This window comes from Aquarana catesbeiana, linkage group LG01 (genome assembly GCF_042186555.1).
Source record: "Aquarana catesbeiana isolate 2022-GZ linkage group LG01, ASM4218655v1, whole genome shotgun sequence".
In the NCBI taxonomy this organism is placed as follows: Eukaryota; Metazoa; Chordata; class Amphibia; order Anura; family Ranidae; genus Aquarana; species Aquarana catesbeiana.
The window spans coordinates 916,722,006-916,732,386 of NC_133324.1; positions in this window are offsets into that span (position 1 = coordinate 916,722,006).

A 10,381-nucleotide genomic window follows, 5' to 3' on the forward strand; every position below is an offset into this window, starting at 1 on the left:
AAAATGAATATGACATTGGGGGTTAATCCATAGACATCAGGTTGCTAGCTTTAGTCTCCAGCCAGGCAATACTCAAAGGAAGCCACCAAAATAGATGACTCATGCAAATATAAAAATTCCTGCTGCTCACGGCATAAAGCAGGGGTGTCAAACTCAATTTTATCACAGTCTGCATCAGCAGCATGGTTGCCCTCAAAGGGCCGGATGTACGTGGGGTGCGTTACATACAAAGTGCAGGGTTCCAGAGTGCGTTATGTATAGAGTGCAGAGTTCAGGATTACACTGTGTACAGAGTGAAGAATATAGGCGTGTGCTACATACAGATTGCAGGGTTCAGGGGGCCTTATGCACAATTTCATTCCAGGCTGCATCAGCAGTATGGTTGCCCTCAAAGGGGCCAGGTGTATCTGGGGTGCACTACGTGCAGAGTTCATGGTTGCGCTATGTACAAAGTTCAGACTTCAGGAGTGTGTTCTTTTGTAAGCCTCCTGTAAGCTGTACCCTTGACAAAAGTCTACTGGGGCAAAACACTTTGGGGTGCAGCTTTGTAATCTCAGTGGTGGGTGTAGCATCTGTCGGCCATCTGTCGGGGACTGGTTGCAGGGGAGAGAGGTATACAAAGAGCGGTATTATTGTTGCCCATTTTATATTAACCTCTTCGCCGGCGCCTCCCGGCCCTTTAAGAGGTTTATGATGCCGGGAGGGGGAGCAGGGCTTAGGATCACGTGACTGCCATCATTGGCTGTTACGACAGTCATGTAATCTGAAAACTCCCGATCGCAGTTTTCTGTTAGGTGTCGGTAACTGTGCCGGGAGCTTGCAGCCTGCGCACTCTTGGCACAGCTGTATTGACAGCAATTTATATAGAAAGAAAATTCCCCTAGTGGTGGATTTTAAAGGCACATGTGAAAGGACGTAAAAGGAGTATGTACAGTATAAACAATAATTTATTGATTGAAAAAATAGTAAAAACACAAAGCAATAATATAACAGTAATTATAAGGAATGTGAATCAGGTACTTGTACACAGATACAGTGTTAAACTGATACTCTTGCACCCTACGCATTTCGGAGTTACTTAGCCTCCTTCCTCAGGGGTGGGTATAGGTTTACAGAGAATTGTTAACACTGTGTAGGCTGACTTGGCATTCCATAACAGTTAAAAACAAAGGCACTGACATTGTCTGTCTATCCAGCATATTCCTGATTACGGTAGATGGAAGTTCATTATCATATTGCCAATGCTGTTACTTCATGTGTAACAGAAAGTTTTTTTACATATAGATGTGAAAAGGTGGTATTCTCTTCGAAAAAAGGGGGAGAGAAAAAAAGCCCAAAGAAAGGGCGTATGAAAGGTATAACCTGAAGCTCTACTGGGGCCGAGGGCGGGTCCTCATAGTGGTTCAGTAGATGGCTTAAAAGGGGACGTAATGGATAGCTGGTAGTGGTTCAATGGATGGTCGTTCTAGAAAATATGTCTTGGATAGGTTTTAGACACAGAAGAATGAACGGACCGTTGCAGATTGCAGGATGATTCTGGCCTGAACAGACATCCATTCTTCCAGAGATGCAGGATCTCCCAATCTATGGATCGTGTAGGACCCACTAATCATGGGGTACTTTGTCACAGTAATATGCTGCTGACCTGGTGATACGTGACAACTGTATCTATTTCTGATGGAGTGTGCCAACTGGATGCACTGATTGAGCCTTTGTTCTACACGTTTACATCGCTTGTTTTTTACATCTCTCTGGTAAGCACCTGGGTGTGGTGTGCTTTTCTCCTGCATACTGAAGTTTTGGTGGAGGTTTCATCTCAGCTCTGCCCTTCATTAATTTATATGGACTATCTTATTTTATTTAGCGCTGCATTTGTGACTTTTTGTACTTATGTTTGATGAATCAACAAACCATGCTGGCTGCTTATTTTACTTATTAATATTTTAAGTTAGCGCTGATATTTGGTTACAGCCATACGGATGCCCAGAGCATCTCATCTGGGGAATACCCTCCCCCCAGAGAGTGCCCGCTCCTGTCAGGCCGCTGTGCGCTCCGATGTCCATGACCTGTTACCATTCTAGGTTTTCAAAATGTTTTACAAATAAATATGTGAAAAGTGTGGCATGCATTTGTATTCAGCCCCTTTTACTCTGATACCCCTTTACATCAGGAGTCCCCATCACAGTGCCACCTTACATCAGGCATTCCCCTCAGAGTGTCCCCTTACATAAGATACTGTATCCCCATCAGTGCGCCCATTAAGATAAATTGTGCCCATCAGCATGCCCCTTAACATAAATTGTGCTCATCAGCGTGCCCCTAACATAAAATGTGCTCATCAGCATGACCCTTAACATAAAATAAGGGGTATGCTGATGGGCACAATTTATGTTAAGAGGCATAACAAAATGTGCCCATCAGTGTACCTCTTAACATAAAATGTGTCCATTAGCGTACCCCTTAACATAAAATGTGCCCATTAACGTGCCCCTTAACATAAAATAAGGGGCATGCTGATGGGCAAATTTCATGTTGGGGCACACTGATGGGGAAATTGTATGTTGGGGCACTCTTTTTGTTGTGCCCATCACTGTGCCCCTTAACAAAATATACCCATCAGAGATCCCCTTAAGAAAAAATGTGCCCCAAAAACCTTGAGGGCAGAAGTCAGCACAGGTGGAAAGCTGCAGAGGGCGGAAGCTGCGAGGTATCATACCTCACAAGGAGCGAGAATCGGGAGCCACGATCGGCAAAGGGAGCGGGGTGCGCATGTGATGTCACGCCTCAACTCGCGGCCTGGCCGGGAGTGAGAGCGCGGAGCGAGAGCCGTGGCCAGCAGCAGGGAGCGGGGCACACACGGGACATCACTGGTTGCTGGAACACCCGCTGTCCCAGTAACCAATGACTGCTAAAATGTGGCAATACACTGGCGGCCTGGTGGTCCAGACAGGAGCAATGCTTGGTCCGTGTTCGGACCATGGGCCGCCATTTAATAATGCTATTGTAGAGGATACAATATGCTACACATAAACAAATACAACTTATGTAGGAGGATTTGTCATCATCTCTGTGTTTCAGCTGAGGCCAGTCACTTCACTGGATAAATGTAAGGGTTTACAACCACTTTTAGAACATTCAAACCAAAGAATTAAGGAACACTTCACCAATGGAGAAAATAGACTGACATTATAGGTTAAGAGGATTTGGCAAATACAGATGTACAAAAAAACGAAATGATTGGTTAAACCCACAAGTGTTTTTTTTTTACCACTAGAGATGAGCCGAACACCCCCGGTTCGGTTTGCAGCAGAACATGCGAACAGGCAAAAAATTTGTTTGAACACGCGAACACTGTTAAAGTCTATGGGACACGAACATGAATAATCAAAAGTGCTAATTTTAAAGGCTTATATGCATGGTATTGTCATAAAAAGTGTTTGGGGACCTGGGACTTGCCCCAGGGGACATGGATCAATGCAAAAAAAAAGTTTTATAAAACTTGAGCAGTGAGCAGTGATTTTAATAATGCTTAAAGTGAAACAATAAAAGTGAAATATTCCTTTAAATTTCGTACCTGGGGGGTGTCTTTAGTATGCCTGTAAAGTGGCGCACGTTTCCCGTGTTTACAACAGTCCCTGAACAAAATGACATTTTTAAAGGAAAAAAGTAATTTAAAAGTACTCGCGGCTTTAATGAATTGTTGGTCCCAGCAATACACATAAAAGTCATTGAAAAAAATGTCATGGGATTCCCCCACAGTCCATTTCCAGGTCCTTTGGGTCTGCTATGAATATTAACCACTTCAGCCGAAGGATTTACCCCTTCCTGACCAGTGTCCTGCGTCGTTTTAACTGACAAGTGCGTGGTCGTGCGACGTGGCTCCCAAACAAAATTGATGTCCTTTTTTTCCCCACAAATAGAGCTTTCATTTGGTGGTATTTGATCACCTCTGCGATTTTTATTTTTTGCGCTATAAACAAAATAAGAGCGACAATTTTGAAAAAAAAGCATTATTTTTTACATTTCGCTATAATAAATATCCCCCAAAAATATATAAAAAAACCCATTTTTTTTCCTCAGTTTAGGTCGATACGTATTCTTCTACATATTTTTGGTAAAAAAAAATCGCAATAAGCGTTTATTGATTGGTTTGCGCAAAATTTTTAGCGTTTACAAAATAGGGGATAGTTTTATGGCATTTTTATTAATAATTTTTTTTTTACTAGTAATGGCGGCGATCAGCGATTTTTATTGTGACTGCGACATTATGGCGGACATGTCGGGCATTTTTGACACATTTTCGGGACCATTGTCATTTATACAGCAATCAGTGCTATAAAAATGCACAGATTCCTGTGTAAATGACACTGGCAGTGAAGGGGTTAACCACTAGGGGGCGGGGAGGGGTTAAGTCAGTACTAGGGATGTGTTCTAACTGTAGGGGGGATGGGCTTTGTGTGACATGTCACTGATCTCTGCTCCCGATGACAGGGAGCAGAGATCAGTGACACTATCACTAGGCAGAACGGGGAGATGCTGTTTACATCAGCATCTCCGCGTTCGTCCTCACCGTGAGGCGATCATGGGTATCCCCATGGCGATCGAGTCCGTGGGACCCACGACCCGAATCACGGAGCTCGCAGCAGGCGTGCATGTGCACGGCGGCAAATTCAAAGTAACGTACAAGTATGTTATTTTGCGCAGCTGTGCCATTCTGCCGACGTATATCTACAGGAGGCGGTCGGTAAATGGTTAAGGGATAACCCCGATCGAGCCCTTCAGGTCATCTGGTATGGATATTAAGGGGAACCCTGCGCCAAAATTAAAAAAAAATGGCGTGGGGTCCCCCCAAAAATCCATAACAGACCCTTATTCGAGCACGCAACCTGGCAGGCCTCAGGAAAAGAGGGGGATGAGAGAGCGCCCCCCCAACTGTACCAGGCCACATGCCCTCAACATGGGGAGGGTGCTTTGGTGTAGCCCCTCAAAGCACCTTGTCCCCATGTTGATGGGGACAAGGGCCTCATCCCCACAACCCTTGCCCGGTGGTTGTGGGGGTCTGCAGGCGAGGAGCTTATCAGAATCTGGAAGCCCCCTTTAATAAGGGGACCCCCAGATCCCGGCCTCCCCCCTGTGTGAAATGGTAACGGGTTACAAATGTACCCCTACCATTTCACAAAAAAAGTGTCAAAATGGTAAAAAATGACAAGACACAGCTTGGGACAAGTCCTTTATTAAAAAATAAAAATGTCCCACAAAGTCCATTCATCTTCTTCTCTCGCTCCAGATAGATAGATAGATAGATAGATAGATAGATAGATAGATAGATAGATAGATAGATAGATAAATAGATAGATAGTTTATACAATATAATGGAAAAATGTCAAAGCCAAAAATAATTTTAGGTAAATTTAATCAATAAGAATATGTTTATATACAAAAAAAATATACTTGCTTCCCATTAATGAAAATAAATAGGCTTTCAGTTACTCCTTCACTCTCTCTCTCTCTCTCTCTCTCTCTCTCTCTATGTTCCCTTTATTTATTAAAGTCATTTATTGAAATCATTTTATAGCATAACAATATTATCTGCTGATATCTATGACGCACAGAACCTAATACCCTGTGGCCACAATGTACAGCTAGATTTATGGAGAAAAGGGATCTTATATCTCCTTGAGTCTTGGCCATAGCAGCTGAATCTGCTTGCTGCCTTCTGTCACATGGAAGAAATAGACTTTTTATGATGACCTGTGAAGAAGGTAGGGTAAAGAAAAGGTTGAATTAAAATTTTTGTTGGACATGTTATGTCCTAAATGTTTTCAGGGCTTATTGTTTTGACGTCTGTAAAAGTAATTTGGCCTAAATCATTTCTGCATTAGTGCAAACTGTAATGCCCTGTACACACGGTCGGACTTTCCGACAGAAAATGTGTGATTGGAGCTTGTTGTCGGAAATTCCGAATGTGTGTGGGCCCCATCTGACTTTTTCCATCGGAATTTCCGACACACAAAGTTTGAGAGCAGAATATAAAATTTTCCGACAACAAAACCCGATTGTTTAAATTCCGATAGTGTGTACACAAATCCGAAGCACAAAGTGCCACGCATGCTCAGAATAAATTAAGACATGAAAGCTATTGGCTACTGCCCCGTTTATAGTCCCGACGTACATGTTTTATGTCACCGCGTTCAGAACGATCGGATTTTCCGTCCACTTTGTGCGACCGTGTGTATGCAAGACAAGTTTGGCCCAAAATCCGTTGGAAAAAATCTGACGGATTTTGTGGTTGGAATGTCGGATCAATGTCCGATCGCGTGTACAGGGCATTAGACTGTCGGTGGCAACATAACTAAGACACTACCACGTTTTATTTGCTTTACAATGAATGTTATCTGTTCATTATTTTCCTCTATGTGTTCAGTGTCATTGCATTCACTGTTGCTCTCACTGATTCTTAACCACTTGCCAACCAACCCACGTACATGTACTGCAGAGCGGCGGTACCTACAGGCGAAATCACGTACCTGTAAGTTTTTCCTACTTCCTGATTTGTGGCACACATGAGCGCCACTGACGACCAATCACAGCGGGAGCCAATCAGCGGGTCTAGTGGACCCGATGTCCGCCAGGACCCACAGATCGTTCCCGACAGAGGCAGAATGGCGGTCTGCCAAAGTAAACAAGGCAGATCGCCGTTCTGTGACAAGGGAAGACAGAGATCTTGTGTCTCTGCTCAGCAGGAACATGGGTCTCTGACTTCTTACAGTACAAGCACTTCCCACACAGAAAGCACTCCCTAGGGACACATTTAACCCTTTGATTTCCCCTGATGTTAACCCCTTCCCTGCCAGTGTCATTAGTACAGTAACAGTTCATATTTTTAGCACTGAATTGGTGTCACTGGTCCCCCAAAAAGTGTCACTTTGTGTCTGATTTGCCAACCGCAATGTCACAGTCCTGCTAAAAGACGCTGATCGCCGCCATTACTAGCAACACAAATAAATAAATAAAAATTCCATAAAAATATCCTAGAGTTTGTAGATGAAAACTAATCAATATACGCTTATTGGGATTTTTTTTTTTACCAAAAACACGTAGCAGAATATATTTTGGCCTAAACTGATGAAGAAATTATATATTTTTTCATTTTTATATTGGATATGTTTTATAGCAAAAAGTTAAAAATATTGTTTTGAAACATCAGCACTCTCGCAGGACCCTACTCTACTGCTACCAGCAATCTGGCAATCTTATCGTCCACCACGGTCCTTTCTACCACCTATCAATGCCACCATCACAGCTTGGAAAGCCATACCACAAGCCTCCTCAGGGCTTCATGCACATGCCCTACAACAACTACCACATCTCTGTTTACAACTTCTATCACCAGATCTCCCACTGAAACGATGGACTACAACGGGCATTAGTAAAATTGGAGACCTCTTTTTCTCTCACCCTCTCAAATCCTTCCAACAATTATCTAACGCCTTCCACCTACTTAATAAGAACTTCTACATTTATCTACGCGTTCACCACGCCCTATCTTCAATAACCACAATGGCCAATACAACAACAAAGATATGCTTATGTTCTACACCTCGCCCACTAATAGTATTAGAGGAATCTCTTAAATTTATAATCTGTTGTCTCGTCCTAACCCAGATATGAAACCCCAGCCTGTGATCTTCTGGCAAACAACCCTTCATATCGACTCTCCTCTCAAATCTTGGTATCAAGCACTGCGTACCCCTACCCGGTTCTCCAGAAATGTTTCACACTGGGATACGGGGGTGAAAATATACTACCAGTGGTACTATATGCCTACCAGATTAGTCTGAATATTTCCATCCCACTCACCAAAATGCTGGAGGAACTGTGACACTGATGGCACCTCACTCCATATATGGTGGGAGTGCCCCATATAACCCCATTCTGGAGACACATCTCTGACCTCCTACATGAACTCACTAATATCTCTTGTGTACTAAATCCCCAGACGGCCCTCTTTGGTCTAGGACTATTTTCCTGGCCATGTAAATTTCACGCTATTGTCACACACGTTCGGATTGCAGCCCGCTTGACCATTGCGCGCTACTGGAAAAAACTATTCCTCCTCCTGTTTCAGCTATTATCACATCACTCAATGACCACTGCCACATGGAATTTCTTTTTGCTAAATCCCACCTAACAATGGACAAATTTGTCCAAATTTTGGCTTCCTTGGCTTTCTAATACTAGGAGTACAACACTCCCCAAGTGAAATCCCCCTAGAGTTTCGCCTCCTGGAGATAACTGCTCTTCTCACATTTTTATTTTAAATTTTTTGCCTACGGTATCCTTAGCCCAGATAGAGCCGTCAATTCCAAGGTCCTCACTTGGACTCACAAGTCATAATATTGTGAGTTATCTCAGGCTTGTACACATTCTATACTCACTACGCTCTTTTGTACAACTTAGTAACTTGGTAACTGGGTTTTACACCTTTTATAATAGCATTGAATAGGTTGTTAAACTTTCTTTGTTGTTTGATATACTTCTCCTGACTCAAGGGTCTGTTACTCCTTGTTGAGTCATGCTCCTTTGTATACTGTGGAATAACTGTATTTTCATAATAATAATAAAAATATTGAAAAAAGAAATGTTTTTTTTTCAAAATTGTTGACTTTTTATTTGTTTATAGCGCAAAAATAAAAACTGCAGAGGTGATCAAATACCACCAAAAGAAAGCTGTATCTGTGGGAAAAAAAGGACATCAATTTTATTTGGATACAGCGTTGCACGAGCGTGCAATTGTCAGGTAAAGTAATGCAGGGGGTAAACATATCAAGACCCTCACTTTTTAAAAACGTCCATTCACCCCCCCCCACCAGCTTAGTTACAAAAAGATCCTAACCTAAAGCCTAAGCCTCGTGGACATGTGACCCGCTTGTAGGCAGGTACGGTCTGTACGCTGCACTGCAGTTGACGCCCAACAGAAGAGGCGATACAGAAGGGGAAGGATGTTGTGAAGAACTTGGTTCCTTTATGACTTCCTGCGGTCACTAGGAGACAGCTGTCCGATTGGACGTTGGCACCCCACATGACTTGGGTGAGGCAGAGTCTATTTGAGGCTAGGTTCACACCTGTGAAGGTGATGCTGCTGCGGGACCATCACAAATTCCCGCAGCCGCAACACCCGTACAGTGAAAAGTGGGACAAGTGGGCAGGTGCCATTACTCTTAATGGCACGCTGCCCGCACTGGAAATGGCACCTGCACTGAGAACCCCAGTTCCCGTGCAGGCTGTGATTTAAAAAATAGTGCAGGGACTTCTTTGCTGCGCGTTACGTAGCATGGCAACCCATTCAAATGAATAGGCTCCTGTGTCCATACAAATCACAGCCCGCACGGCTGCACAGGTGTGAACCTAGCCTAAGACTCCAGCTCCCGAGTTTGGTTGTGCTTTATGTGAGTGGCTAGTATAAGGATAGGCTCCCAGTTTTGTCAGGGACCATGCTTGGAGGTCAGGAAAGGTTCCGGAGGTGTAGGGACAGTCCAGGGACTACATCTACCTCACTTCAGGAAGCCTCCCCTTTGGGTATGGACCAGCCAGGCCACATTCTGCTCCTCATTACAGATGTTGTTGGCATCTTTCAAGACTTCAGACCGCTGTTACAGTTCGTAAGTGACTCCGGACGGTTTGTATGGACTGGCCAGGCCACATTCTGCTCCTCGTTACAGATGTTGTTGGAATCTTTCAAGTCTTCAGACCGCTGTTACAGTTTGTAAGTGACTCCGGACGGTCGTGCCTATCCACCGGGCCTAGTTGTACTGTGTGGGACCTTTCTACTATACAGTATGTTGGCATTGCCTAACCTGGACTCTGTGTGTTTACTGCCTGCCACACCATGCTGCAACTTGCTCACAACACTGGATCCTATGTCTTCTATCTTCCTCACTCTAGGGTAAGTGGTTTCTTTGGGTTTTTACATCGCTGTCTGGGTGATGTGAACATTTCCTATTGACTGTCATGTATACTTACTAACATCGCAGCTTGGAAAGTAATCTTGCAATGTCTTTTAAGTCTATCATGTAGTTTCAGGCACATGGCTAGAAAGGAAAGCAGATATTCATAGTTTCATAGTTGGTAAGGTTGACTGGAGACATCAGTCTATCCAGTTCAACCTGTTTAGATGTAGGTATATGAGTGTTTTTGTAATAATGTCTTTACCATTTCCTAAATCCCTGTATATTGCATTCACTAAGATGACCATCTGGGGGCTTTTTGAAATTATCAACACTCCCCGCTGACATCACCAAATGTGGAAGGGAGTTCCACATCTTTACTGCTCTAACAGTAAAGAAACCCCTACACAGTTTGTGATTAAACCGCTTCTCGT